The sequence below is a fragment of the Excalfactoria chinensis genome, chromosome Z (genome assembly GCF_039878825.1).
Source record: "Excalfactoria chinensis isolate bCotChi1 chromosome Z, bCotChi1.hap2, whole genome shotgun sequence".
NCBI lineage: Eukaryota > Metazoa > Chordata > Aves > Galliformes > Phasianidae > Excalfactoria > Excalfactoria chinensis.
In genome coordinates, this window is record NC_092857.1 from 69,052,704 (window position 1) to 69,066,863 (window position 14,160).

Consider the following 14,160-nt stretch of genomic DNA (forward strand, 5'->3'; position numbering starts at 1 on the left):
GTAAGTGCCATGTTTTGTCCCCCCGCATGGTTTTGCAGGCCGTGTGGCAGCGTGTTTAGTAACACAGCCTCATCCAGCTTAGATGTGACCCTGGTCACGGGTGGGATTTTCCACTGCCCTCCAGCTGCAGAAGTCTCTCCATACTGTGCTGTGTGACTAGATAAACAGAAATGTGTTTCTGCTCTGTTCCAGGTTGTCACACCTGCTGGGATGGGCATCGCGTGCAGTGAGATCAGCAGTGAGCCTGAGGTGGCGGGCACGGAGGTACAGTGTGAAGCTCCGGCTGGTCTTTGTTCCCTGTGTTGAGCCAGCAGAGGGAGCCGCAGATGTGCTCTCCTGCAGGAAAGAATGGGCCAAAAAGGGCCTGGCCACCTGTCTGTGCCAGTGCCATTGCTGATGAGTCTGGGTAGAGAGAGATGCATCTTGGCATGGCCTGGCACTGCACGCCAGGAAGAGAAAGGACTGTCATGAGACGCGCAGCTCCTTCTGAAGTGCTCCTGATCAGGACGGAGCGCATTGCCTGCAGCTTTCTCTGCAGATGTGCTCCTCCCCTTGAAATCCTCCTGGTTTGTCCTCAGCTGCTGACCACGGCCTGTGCTCTGTTTTGCAGGCTGATGACATGCGGAAGCCGCAGCTGGTGCGTGCAGAGTCATCTGTTAACGTTCCAGCGATTGCGGCAGCCCATGTTATCAAGACCTACGTCGCCCAGGGGCCGGATGAGCTCTCCCTGGAGGTAAGCAGTTGCAGGCGTTCCTTGTTGTCAGGCACAGGAGAGTAGTCTAGGGTGTGAACGCCTCAGGAATCTTCTCAGAGCCCTTCAGAATGTCTCGTGAGGTGAAGCTTTGAAGGTTCGGTTCCAGCTTAGACTTGTGCTGGGCCGGGAGGAGTTCAGCCATCTCTCCAGTATGGTTGGATTGGGCATTTGAACCTTGTGATCAAGCAGATCACAAGCCCAGTATGGGAGCCTGGTCTCTGAGCAACAGCAGACACCACGGTGCGTGATGGGTGCAGATGTGTTCAGGAAGCCCTGCTAACTGATGCCCGTTGTGCCTTTGGCAGAGAGCCTGCTGCTTTAAGACCTGTTTCCTGCTGCACAGCTGCACTGTGTGTGTTGTGTGACTCTTTTGCCTCCAAGTTCAGTTTTAGAAAGGAAAAAAGCCTTGGGGGCTGCACTGGTGCAATTGTTGTCAAGCTCTAGGATATTCTGCGGCGCAGAAGCAGGCAGTTGTTTGAGCTGTGCTTTCCTGCCAGCTGTGCTGAAGCTGGGATTGACGTTTCAATCTCTTGCAGGTGGGAGACATGGTGAGCATTGTCGCTATGCCACCAAAGGAGCTGAGCCCCTGGTGGAGAGGCAAGCGTGGCTTTCAGGTAGGCACCCGCTTCCAACTAGAGAGCACAGCTTCAGTAGAGTCAGGAATCTCAGGTTGGAGCTGCTCTGCCTGCACAGGATGGCTTCTGGACGCAAACGGTTGCCCTGTGTTGCTGTCAGAGGACCTTCCGTTTGGCTCTGGGCACGGGCTAATGCCCTCCTGTCTTTTTGTTCTTGTTACAGGTTGGGTTTTTCCCTGGTGAGTGCGTGGAGCTCATCAGCGGAAAACTTCCCGAGTCCCTTGTCGATTCATTGCCAAAGCCAGGTACACATGTTACATTTGACAATGCGGGTTAGTAAAATGGGGTCAGATCGTGGCTTTCAGGGGGTTCGTTAATGCTCGAGTTGAGCAAGCTTAGCAAGAGGACTGCATTAAGGTCCATGGGAACACGCAGAGATCTGTCCCAATCCCACTGTGTTTATTATTGGGCTTGGGGAAGTCACGGAATCCTCCTGGAATGGCTTGGGCTTGGAAGGAGCCTAAAGGATCATCCTCAGGCTCCAAGGCCCCTGCCTCAGTTTGGGTGGCCAGCCTGCGCATTTAGCAGGAGACGAGAGCAGGCTGTCCGGGGCCCCTTCCGACCTGGCCTTGGGCACTTGCAGGGATGGGCAAAATCCGTTCTTGCGTGTCCTTGTTGGGAATGTTCTTCCCGTTGTTCCGTGCTCGGTCGAAGGCGTTACACTCGGCCTCGTCCAACCGATCCAAGCCTGAAATGAACTGGATTCTTTGTTTTGTTTCTTTGCAGTGCCGAGGAAACGGGGCAAGCTCAGCACCCTCCTTCGTTCCTTGGTGAAGGCCCGCCCCAAGAGATCGGAGCAGCCGGAGCCGGCGAAGGAAGGGGTGTTTGGGTGTGACCTGGGGGAGCACCTTCTCCGCTCTGGCCGTGATGGTAAGGAACAGCCCATTGCTGAGATCTTCCTCCATTGGGCATCTGAAGATGAAAGGGAATACTGGGTGGGATGTGAGAAGAGCACGGCCTGAAGCAGGACGTGAGTAAGAAGCTGAGCTAACCGCTGGCTCTTGTTCTGTAGTCCCCCAGGTCCTGCAGAGCTGCGCCGAGTTCATTGAGCAGCATGGCGTGGTGCAGGGGATCTACCGCCTGTCCGGCGTGGCGTCCAGGATCCAGCGCCTACGGTAAGAGTGCTGCGACTGACACAGCTGTCAGCAGGGGCACGTGCCATGCTGCGGGCGTTCAGAGGAACCCCTTCCTTTTCTTGACTGTATTCTGTGTGGCTTTGGACTTGCTTTCCTCTTTCTCAAAGCCCTCTGCCCAATCCTGTGTCCTTCTCTGCAGCCATGAGTTTGAGTTGGAGCAGGTTCCCGAGCTCAGCGTCCGAGACATTCACAGCGTGAGCTCCCTCTGCAAGATGTACTTCAGGGAGCTCCCGAACCCTCTGCTGACCGAGCAGCTGTATGCCAAGTTCTCGGTAAGCTCAGGGCAATGTCTTGGAAATGACACGCACCTCTTCCCTGGGCGTCCTGGCTGATGGTTGCAGCAGTGCCCCAGCTCTGAGGTCTTATTTCTGTTAGCCCCATGAGGCATGTCTTTGCCACATCCTGCCTCAGGCTGATGCCACTTTTGGTGGTGCCAGGAGGTGCTTATTTAAGCTATTCACGACGCTTGGAAGAATTCCCTTCCCTTTGCTATTCCCGCCTGGTGTCTGAATCCCTTCCTGCCTTTTTCCAGGACGCTGTTTGCGCTGCTACGGAGGAGGAGCGGCTGCTCAGCATGCAGGATGCCATCCAGCAGCTGCCCGCTCCTCACTACAGGTCAGTGGTGCGCTCGGTCTGCTGAGCTCAGCCCTGCTGCCTTTCAGAGGGCCATGATGCGATTCCAGGTGTTGCCTCACGCTGGCAGCATCATGCCTGTGCACGCTGAAGCGGCTGAAGGCTGCGTCGGGTCGGTTGATTGGGTCAGTTCCTTGGTACGGGGGCACGGTTGGTGCAGCCGATGGCTGCGGCTGTGCTGTGCTGGGGCTTGGTGCTGCAGCGTGGTGGCATTGGGAATGTTTTACCTACTTCATATTCAGGGACGGTAGCAATGACAACAACCGGCATGAAGTGAGGTTTGTTTTGTGCGCTGCAGCACGGCTTGCTTTTTGTTGCTGAACATCTGCCCCTCTTGTTTTCCAGGACGCTGGAATATCTGATGAGACACTTGGCGTCTCTGGCCGGGAACTGCTCCATCACCAACATGCATGCTCAGAACTTGGCGATAGTGTGGGCTCCAAACCTCTTAAGGTAAACTTCCGTTTCAACACGATGCTTACTTCTGCTCTGGCCCAACCCCAGGGGCACAATTTCCAGGTGACAGTTTCTACTCACTTGTTTAGCTGGGACTGCTGTGTCCCTGATCATCCAGGAGAATTTCGTCAGTGGCATCGCTGATTGCCCACTGCGGAAGTCTCCTGAGCCCAACTTGTCAGATTTTGGCTACAGAAATTCAGACTGGGGGAAATGATCCTGGGGAAATGACTTGTAAGATCTGCCTTTTCTTCAGATCCCAGCAGAGCCAGTCTGCCTGCGCCAGCGGAGAAGCTGCGTGCAAGGAGCTGCAGACGCAGTCAGATGTTGTGGAGTTCCTCATCAGCCACACAGACGTCCTCTTCCCCTCCAAATCCACGCCAGCCGTGGGAGAGAGGGCAGGTGAGCGTCTTCCTCCATTAGCTTGATCTTGATCTGACACCTTGATCCAAGCCAGGCCTTCTCCAAGACCTTTGAAAATGCTTTTTCTGTTGAGGAGACAGCAGGCTTCGGGGTTTAGATTAGAATATGGTGCCCCGTTCCTGGGTCCTGAGAGTGTCCAAACCCAAAGCTTCCATGGAGAAAACCGTCACTGCCGTTCAGATTTTTTGCAAGCAGGTGAAGCTTGATTGAAGTGTGGCAGCAAAGCTTTCCGAGGTCCCTGCCCCCTAGTTTTTCTAGGTTTTTTGTTTGCCTGTTTCAATACAGTGAGCTGCTCTTAATTGTGGCTGTGTCCTTTGCCACGAGCATAGCTCTGAGCACACGGTTCTTTTGAGCTCCTCTTCTTCCAGTGGCTCTGATAAGCAAGTCTGAGAGAAATGCAGAACTGGGATGGCTGTGCGGCTGCCTTCTGATCCTCCCTCTTACCTGTGGTTTCCCCTTGCAGGGCACAGCTCTCTGGACGGGCCCAAGTCTGTGTGGGTGTCTCCTCCATCCACAAAGCTGCTCACGCTGCAGGAGGCACAGGCTGAGAGGAGAGGCCAGAGCAGCTCTCCTGCTGCGACACAGAGCAGCAACACCGAGGTGGAGGAAGGCCCCGCAGCTGTAATGAGGAACTTCCACACGGTCATTGATTCTCCATCGGAAAGGTAAAGAGGACTTCCCTTTCCAGCCGCTATCATCATTGGTCGGGTGGGTTTGCCAGGAACGGGCAACTGTCGGCAAGGGCTCGGAGCAGCTCTTCCCTCACCCTGCACCACGACTGACAGCATGCTCTGCTTTCTCTCTCCAGACCAAGTTCTCACAGCAAGAGGACGGAGTCACCAGCTGGCAGTTGGCGTTCCTGTTTCTGTCTGGGCAAACCATCCCCTGCAGCCAAACGCCAACTGCAGCTCAGTGCCAGGGATCCCTCAGAAGCACAAGTCGTGGTCCTGGCAGGTAAGGGTGCAAATCCAGCTTTCAAAGCACTGCTTGTCAGCAGCACAGGTAGGATTCATGCTTTCAGTGGGCTTGTACCTCCTTCTGGCGCTCGAGCCTGTGCCTGACATCTTTGGTTCACCCCTGTCTTTCCCAAATGAGTCTCTTGTCAACACAAGAGCTGGACCTGCACGAGGATCACTGTCAAGACAGTGACACTGTTGCTAGAAGCCTATTTGCTTCTGCCCACCACCACTACGTAGCCAGATGTCAAGAACCTCTTTCATGATTCATCTTGTGAACGTTTGACACTAACCGCTGTCCATCTACTCCTTCCTAGGTGACCCGAGCCCTCGTGTGTCCCGAAGACGCAGGGCATGCTACGACAGCGCATCCTGTGCTTCCATCAATGAAGAGCTGTTAGGAAGCACAGGGTGCTGCATTTCAGTGGAGAGCCTTCCATATGGCACCATCAATGCAGACAAGAACATCATCGTCGTTGAAGCCCTCGTTCATCCCATCCCTCCGGAAGCTGCTGACCTGAGCCTGCCAGACACCACAGGCACCAGCGTGGATTGGGACCCAGTGCAGGGGTCCCAGGACAGCCCAGCCCAAGCACAGCCCGAGTGCCCCGACAGCAGCACCACCATGCAGGCTCAGGTCAGCAACACCGAGGAGAAGCCGAGCCTCTTGGAGGGGGACGTAGAATCAGGCCACCAGTGCCAGGCTCCAAGCAACAGCACGAGCTCTGAGTTACTCTCTCCTTAACAACAGAGGATTGGTCCCATCTTAAAGCCTGGACCTCTCACGCCCTCCTTTGTCCCATTGAATAAAGGCACGCTTGTGCTCAATCAACACTTTGGCTGCATTCCGATTCTTCATTCACAGGGACTGGGATGAATGCAAGAAACAGCAAGGCAGCTCAGCTTGCAGTGCTCTGGCTGTGGGGTGCGTGCAGCCGAGCTCTGGGTGTGTTCCCATTTTGCCTGACTTTGGGATGCCTGCAGCGAGAGCTCTGCTACCATTTTTTATCCTAGCATCCTGGAACTGCTCATGAAAACTCCAAGCCTCCTGGCTGCGGCTTTGTGATGCTTTTCAGTGCTTTTTCTTTATTGCTTTTTGGATGCTCTAACACCTCTGTCCTCTCGTCGTTTCCATTCCCGGCTCCCACCTCTGAGCCAGCCCTGCAGATCATCTCCAGCCCTGCCATCATGGCGCTGCGGCAGGAGGAGCTCACCCTGACCAACATCAGGCAGTGCTGCCTGCCTCTCTCACTCTCTAGACCAAGTGTAACTACGCTGTTGTGGAGACAAATGCTTTCTGTCACATCCTCCATCCCCGCAGCCATTTACTGGTAGGCGGCTCTTGCAGAAGAAGATTCAAGCAGCAGGACCTTTTGCGCAACTACAGCACACGAATGCTACAAAAGCAGAAACAACCCGCAAGCTCTGAGTCTGTGAGTCTGCACAGGCACGCACCGACTGCGTTTGATGGTACCCCCCATCCTTGATTTCCTTCCCTGCTTCTTGTCTGATGGCACTGCTGAGCCAGGAACAAGCTGCCCGGCGTGGCAGAGCGTGGTGCAGAGCTGTGCTGGGACCTCCTCCCCTTCCTCTGCTGCAGCTTGGCGTGCAACCTCACCCACTTCTCTGACAGACCTGCTGATCCCATCGGGAAGCTCTGGCACGGGATGTGCCTCCAACCCAAAGCTCCTTCCCACCTCCCAAGGGAAAGCAAAGCAACCCGAGCATCGCCAACAAACCTGCCCAGCAGACAGCAGGGAATGCAAACAGCTTCTGGCTGCTCCCCTGCACTCCCATCCTAAGTAAGAGACCCCACGAGGACTGGCTGGGAAATCAGTGCATGACACACGTGAGTGTGCACAGGATTGTGCAAAGCAGTGGGGTTCCACCAGTGTGTGTGTATTTGTGCACAGATGCTGTTGCACACGTTTGTGTTCATGAGTGTACAAACCAGTGGGGTTGCTCAGGTCTGTGCATGTCAGTGGGTATGTGAGCAAGGACAAGCACGCACATATATGTGCGTGCACAGGGGTGTGTAAAGGTTGGAGCTGTGCAAAGACATTGTGGTACCGGTGTGTGTGTGCACTTTGGGAGTGAAAGGAAGGGGTTGCGCGTGTGTCTGTGTGTGTGCGCACAGGGCTGCACTAAGGGATGTGGTTGCGTGAGTGTGTGTGAGCACATGGATAGTGCGTGGATGCGGTGGCACCAATGTGTGCTTGCACAGGGGTGTGCTGAGGAGTTGGGTTGCACACAGGTGCACACACAGGGATGTTTGTGGTAGCTGTAGGCAGCTCTGAGCAAGTTTTTCTGAGCAAGTTCCCATCTCTTTTCCATTCCTTTGCCCCTCAGAACGGTTTTCCAGTGGCTCTCGTCCAAGAATTCTTGGAACAGCCTGCGGCTGGCTCTCCTGAAGCTCAGGGTCCTGACTTTGCTTTTGGCCAGGCCCGCATTCCTCGAGATGAGGAACTCTAGGAGGGCATGGTCACTACAGGCCTGACCACCTCCAGACTTAAGCCCTGCTGTGCACCGTGTCCAGTAATGCTTCCCTTCTGCTTGGTGTGCTTAATGCTTGGGCCACACAGTTCATCTCTGTGCACTCCAGCAGTCTCTCAGACAGCTTGCAGCCAGCCATGCTGATTTCCCAGCCTGACTGGAATCCCCCATCAAGTTAAGAGTCAGTGAGCGCGGTGCTTCTGGTAGCTGCAGTAAGCAGGGCCCATCAACAGGCTCCCTTCACCGGGCGGCCTGGAGCAGACCCTCACCTCCAGAAGCCCACAATTGGTTCAGCCATTAATTTGACCCGCAAGTTCTCCATGTGATCATGGCTGTTCTTAGTCCTTAGCAGTCAGCTTCTTCATATAGAGGGCAAATCCCTCGCCCTCCTGAATTCCACAGTAACAATCACGTCTGCTTTGTGTCAGGCTTTTGTTTTCTTTTTTTTAGTTATTACTATTCTTTTCCCATTTACTAGGTAGGAAAGCTACTTTCTGAGCCAGGAGAAGAAGAAGTGCAACAGGCAACAATCTTCCTTGCACTACGCAGTTTGCATGAGTAGCCAAGTGCTCCTGAGGTCATGTGTGCTGCAGAGCTGACCTTGGTGGCAGGGGCCGTGTCTTCATTTTCTACCTGCCCCGTGGGAACATAAGAAGACTATTCAGAGCAGGAGCTGCAGAGCAGGATGAACGGCATGAGAAGGTAAGGCTGGGAACCAAGGAGGCAGCTTTTGTGTCGGGCAGCAGTGATGCAGGGGGCTCCCCAGCAGGAAGCTGGCTCATCCAAACGCTTGCTGAGTGTTTGGAAGCCCAAACCCTTATGGTCTCTAAGCTGAAGGCAGCCCAGAGGCAGCATGTCCTTGATCTGATCGTGGTGTGCCTGAGTGAGGGAGTGATCCAAGCTGGATGCAGAAGAGTCATCTTAATTTCTCTGATATTTGACTTCAGGTGACACCTCTTGGGTGTTTGTTTCCTAAAATTTGGATCTAGGAGGCGGCCTCTCCCTTTGCTTAAGGTTGCAGTCATTGCTGGTGTGGGATCATTTGTCCCACAGCTGGTGAGCAGAGCTGTTGCTCTCCTGAGCGTGCTGCACGTGGAGACAGAGCTTTGGACCCCCTTGCTAAAGACCACCCTGTGAGAGCCTGTCAGAAGCACTGCTGCGGTGTGCACGTGAGCTGGGCGCAGCTTAGGCTGAGCAGAACTAAGAGGTGAGCTGGGTTTGGTGCTGGGTGGTTGCTGGGAGGTGTCTCAGCAGAAAAGCCGGGCTGGGGTGGGCACGCTGTGTCAGTCCTCATCCCAGCTGGCAGTGAGAGTTGGAGGAGGGTGATGGGTGCTGCCTGCTCTCGCTGCTGCACCGAGTTTGTGGCACAGCAGCACAGTGGTGAATGAGCTGGGAGGGGGACGGACTGCTGTTGTGCATGGCTAGGCCAGAGCTGGAGGTTTGTCCAACACGTGCATCATGCTGGTGCAGCCATTGCAGCTGCAGCAGGAGTAGAAGACAAAGAGGTTTTCTTCGTGAGAGCAACACCAATGATTTGATTCAAATGTATAACTGCTATGAAGATGGCGAAGAACAGATCCACCTCAAAGACATGCTTGATCACATCAGGAATGAGCATGTGATCAAAGACAGCCAGCGTGGCTTTCCCAGGGGAAGGCCATGCCTAACCAGTCTGGCGGCCTTCTGTGATGGAGTGGCGGCATTTGTGGACAAAAGGAAGGAAACAGATGTCATTGACCTGGACTTGAGCAAGATCTTTGACATGGCCCTCCACCACATCCTTCTCTCTAAATTGGAGGGACGTGGATTTGACAGGTGGACCACCTGGTGGAGAAGGTATTGGTTGAAAGGCCACAGACAGAGGGTGGTGATTCATGGTTCTGTGTCCAGGTGGAGGCCGATAACAAGTGGTGTCATCCAGGAGTCTGTCTTGGGACCAGTGCTTTTTTACATCGTTATCAGTGACACCAGTGATGCAATCGAGTGCACCCTCTGCTGTTTGCTGAGGGTGCGTCTGACACAGCGGAAGGAAGGGATGCCATTCAGAGGGACCTCGCCCGAGAGGTTGGCCTAGGTGAATCTGATGAGGTTCAACACAGCAAAGTGCAAGGTTTTGCACTTGGGCTGGAGGAATCCCAGGCATTCCTACAGACTGGGAGGAGCGGTCCTTAAGAGAAGCCCCGCAGAGAAGGACCTGGGGGTCCTGGTGGATGAAGAAGAGAACGTGAGCCATCAGCGTGCTCTTGCAGCTCAGAGAGCAAATGGTACCCTGGGCTGCATCAGAAGAGGGGATGGCCAGCAGGGACAGGGAGGTGATTGATCTTCATGATCCTTGAGGTCCCCTCCAACCCGGGCCGTTCTATGGTTCTGTGATTACACTCGCTGTCCGAAATAATGGCAGCTGTGCAGAAGCTGGATATATGTGGGGACAGCTCTTGTAAGCAGCTGATTTTAAGACCTTGCCCCAGTCGAGAGTCTAAATTGCGTGTCAGAAGAAAGCTGGGAAAGTGGTTATTGCTCATTATTTTTCATTTGCTGATTCTTTCTTTAGGGTTCCTTTTCAAAAGGAGATTTTGGTGATGGAAGCAGTTGAAGAAAGAACAAAACCAGCTCTTGCCAGGAGTGCTTGAAGTCCCTGTGGAGAGAAGCAAAGAACCTGGGCTTCCTTTGGGATGCTCCCCACCATGTCTCAGGAAGGAGACAGCTGCTGTTCCAATTTCTGCTCTGTGTGTGGAAAGGTACGCCTGGGCTTCTTCTGCTTGTTTTCTCTTTCTTGTTCTCTCTTTTAAGGAGAAGGGGTGGAGCAAGGGGAGACCCACTGGTCATTTGTTACCTCAAGAACAGGATGGATTCTGCATTCACCGTGAAAAACCTGGGCTAGTAGCACGGGCGTGTTTCAGGCTGGACTCTTCTTTTCCTGCTCAGTTTCCTTTTGGCTACAGGGAGACAGCTGTCGAAAGGTGTGTTTTCAAAGCCACTCTAGAAAACCGTGTTTCACTGTTGCAGGTGGTTCAGTGTGCTCTTGCAGTGTAGATGCGTTTGCTGTAGAATCTTAGTGGTTTCTGTTCCTAGGGGAGGACTGGGAGGAGGTAGTGAGAAGAGAATTCAATGCCTTGGGTGTATCTTAGTGAGAAATGTTGGCATGAGGTGCTGAAAGTCTTCAGCTGTAAAAGGACAGTGAGGCTCAGACTCCTTAACCTGCTGGAGCAGGGCGGAAGCAAGGAGTGGGCACTGCCCTCCCAAGTGCAGGCTGCACTTGGTTATGGTCTGCCAGGTCTCTGCTGCCCTGTGTTTCTTCTGAGAAGTTTGTTGGAGCTGCTTGGAGTAGTGAAGGGTGGGGAAGAAGTGCTGTTCAAGAGCTAAGGCTCTGCATGATAATTCTGGATGGATTGAACCACGGTGTCTGAAGACATAGCTTCCATCAGAATGATCCCAGCATTGTGCAAGTGTCTCAGCTGAACCCCCTGAGCAGGTGTCTGAGAGCACCCGCCTCCTCCAGCTGAGCCATAGGCAAGCTAACTGTGCCCAGGAATTACAGCTTATGCAGACTGAATATGCTTCCAAGTGTTTTCCTTAGTGATAAACAATGTCCCAGCACTCTGATATTCCATCTCCGGCACAATCTGGAGCATCTCTGCAAACCATGGGTGCCCCTTCCCACCCCCGTTTCTTCCTTTCTCTCTTTAGAATCAGTGTGGTGCAATTCCCTGCGTTTGTGAGCCGCAGCCAGCAGGCTGTAAGAGATCCAGTTGCACCTTTAGCAGACAGAGGGACGTGATGGGGATGGGCCGTCCTTATGCTGAAGCGAGTAAAGGCTGTTGATGTAGTCAGAGGCTGTTGATGTGGTCTACCTAGACTTCAGCAAAGCCTTTGACACTGACCCCCACAGTATTCTGCAGAAGCTGGCAGCCCGTGGCTTGGATGGGTAAACTCTTGGCTGGGTAAGGAGCTGGCTGGAGGGCTGGGCTCAGAGAGTGGTGGTGAATGGAGTTAAATCCAGCTGGCGACCAGCCATGAGTGGTGTTCCCCAGGGGTCGGTGCTGGGGCCTGTCCTCTTCAACATCTTTATTGATGACCTCGATGAGGGCATTGAGTGCACCCTCAGTAAGTTCGCAGATGACACTAAATTGGCTGGGAGTGTGGACCTGCCTGGGGGTAGCGAGGCTGAGATGGCTCAGGGGAGACCTTCTTGCTCCATATAACTTCCTGAAGGGAGGTTGTAGTGAGCTGGGGGATGGCCTCTTCTCTCGTGTTGTTATTGATAGGACTAGAGGGAATGGTGTCAAGCTGCGGCAGGGGAGATTCAGGCTGGGCATTAGGAAATAGGACTTCTCAGAAAGGGTGGCCAGGCACTGGAATGGACTGCCCAGGGAGCTGGTGGAGTCACCAACCCTGGGGGTATTCAAGAAATGTTTGAATGTTGTGTTGAGAGATACGATTTAGCTGAGAAGTATTGGTGATGGTTGGACTGGATGATCTTTTAGGTCTTTTCCAACCTTGATAATTCTGTGATTCTGTGATTCTGTGAAGGGAGAGTTGGCACAGTTTACTGGAAACCCACAGAAGGTAAAGTCTCGGTGTGCCTCAGCCCTTTGAGAGTGATTTCTTGGCTGCTGGATTAATGACCTGCCTTCCCTCTTCTCTAGCAGTGCTGGGTGGTGTTGGGTTTCACAGAACCACAGAATCACCAAGGTTGGAAAAGACCTACAAGATCATCCAGTCCAACCATCCACCCATCACCAATAGTTCCCACTGAACCATGTCCCTCAACTCAATGTTTCTCTGTGCTCTCCTCTTGCTCGCTTGAATGAGTGACCTTCCTTTGCTTTAATTCTCTCCACACGTGCACTGCAGTGCAGTAAGATACACGGTGGCCTTTGCTCAGGCATTGTGGTCATTGGCAGAGAAAAAGGCATCATCTGTAGCAATTGGATCTAAGGGAATAAAAAAACTGACATTTATATTCTGCATAATGCAAAGCCTGCAGTGGGGTATCTTAGCTGGTATAATGGGGTGGGGTGTCCTGTCTTCATTCCTTCTTATCTACATTGAGTTGTCCCTTGGCCAGGAATGCTGGGGATGGCACACGGTGATTCAGCTGCAGCATGGGGCCTGATTAATGTTCCCTGGTAATCCTTCCCAGCGTGGCACTGCCTGTGCTCCTTCCACCTTGTTCAACGTTGGCACCATTGCTGGCTGCCTGTTTGTTTTGCAGCTTCTCTATCCAATGCAGAGCCCCAGCTGCTACTCCCTGCTGCTCCATCATGTTTTTGTGGGGGCACATACCTCTGCCCCACACTGCTGCCCCCCAAAGTACAGACACCACAGGGTTGCTGCAGGTGATCCACCACCTGCTGAGCCTGCCCAGTGCACAGCCCTCTTGCTGCGGGATGCTGTGAAATACAGGCAGATAGGACAGTCTGAAGTAAGAGGTAGTTTCAATTCTAAGGAGGTGCGGAGTCCATCAGGTGCAGCTGTAAGCAGGAGGTTGGGTAAGAGGTGGAGCAGAGAGGCCATGCTGCAGCAGGCAGTACCATGTACCCCATCTCCTTACATTCCCTGTGCGTGCAGATGCAGCTGCTCACCACAGTAGACAGGATACTGAGTGGGCACACAGATTGCCCAACCTGGTGGCCACGTGTACACGAGCCCCTTTTGCTTTTCCAGTGGCTGTTATTTCATGTTTCCCCTCACCTCTTCCGTGCTTTTACAAAAGTATGTAATTGCCATCATCAGGCTCACTTGCAAATGCCTCTTCCATGTCCACACAGAGATCAACAGGTTAAGCTCAAAGCCATTCAAAGCCATTAGCAGTTCTACACAATCACTGCCTCCCTCTGTCATGGGTGTCAGGCAAAATAAAAGTAGACAAAAAAACCTCCATCAACTGTATGTTACTTTTTTAAATAGACAGTGAGGGATGGAGAAACCGCATTTTATGTGGCTGCCAGATCCCTTCCAACACAACCATGTGGTGATTCCATGAAAGCTATGTTGCCTCAACAGCAACAGAAGTGACAACTAGGAAATGCAAACTGGGAGACTGTTATACCTGGCATCACTCAAGAAACACAACAAGATAATTTTGGCAATCAAATAAACAGAAAGAACACTTGGGAGAGATGAACTGGCACAACAAAGACACTTTTGTTCCTCTATCTGTGATCTGCCCTCTTCCGTCCTCATTCACTGCAATTCCAGCAGCCAGTCCCTGGAAAATGGGGTTCCTTCCAGGTAGAAGAAAAGAAAGCTGCCACCAGAAGTGATGCCTACCTTTGCACAGTTCATACTGATGTAGATCAGAAAGAGTTGTTTGCCCCCAAAAAAGTAAACAAGGCAAACAGAAATCAACTGTTAAAAATAAATATAGGAGAGAGAGTTCTGAGATTTGGTTCTGCCTGAGCTGCACAGAAGGGGGCTGATGGATCCTCAGGATTCCATTCAGAAGGTCCTATCATGACAGAAGAACCACAGTTACTTTCAGGAACAGAAACAGTTCTGATCTTCCTGGCAGAGCTTCCAAGATCTCAACAGATATGACCTGAAGAGAGAAGCGAACAGGATGAAGAGACATTGCACTGGGGTTATTTTATTTTTTAAGTTAAGCCTCGCTAATGTGGAGGTGACACAGTAAAAGGCATGCCTGTATGTCCATGCTTTGCTGCTGGCCCGCC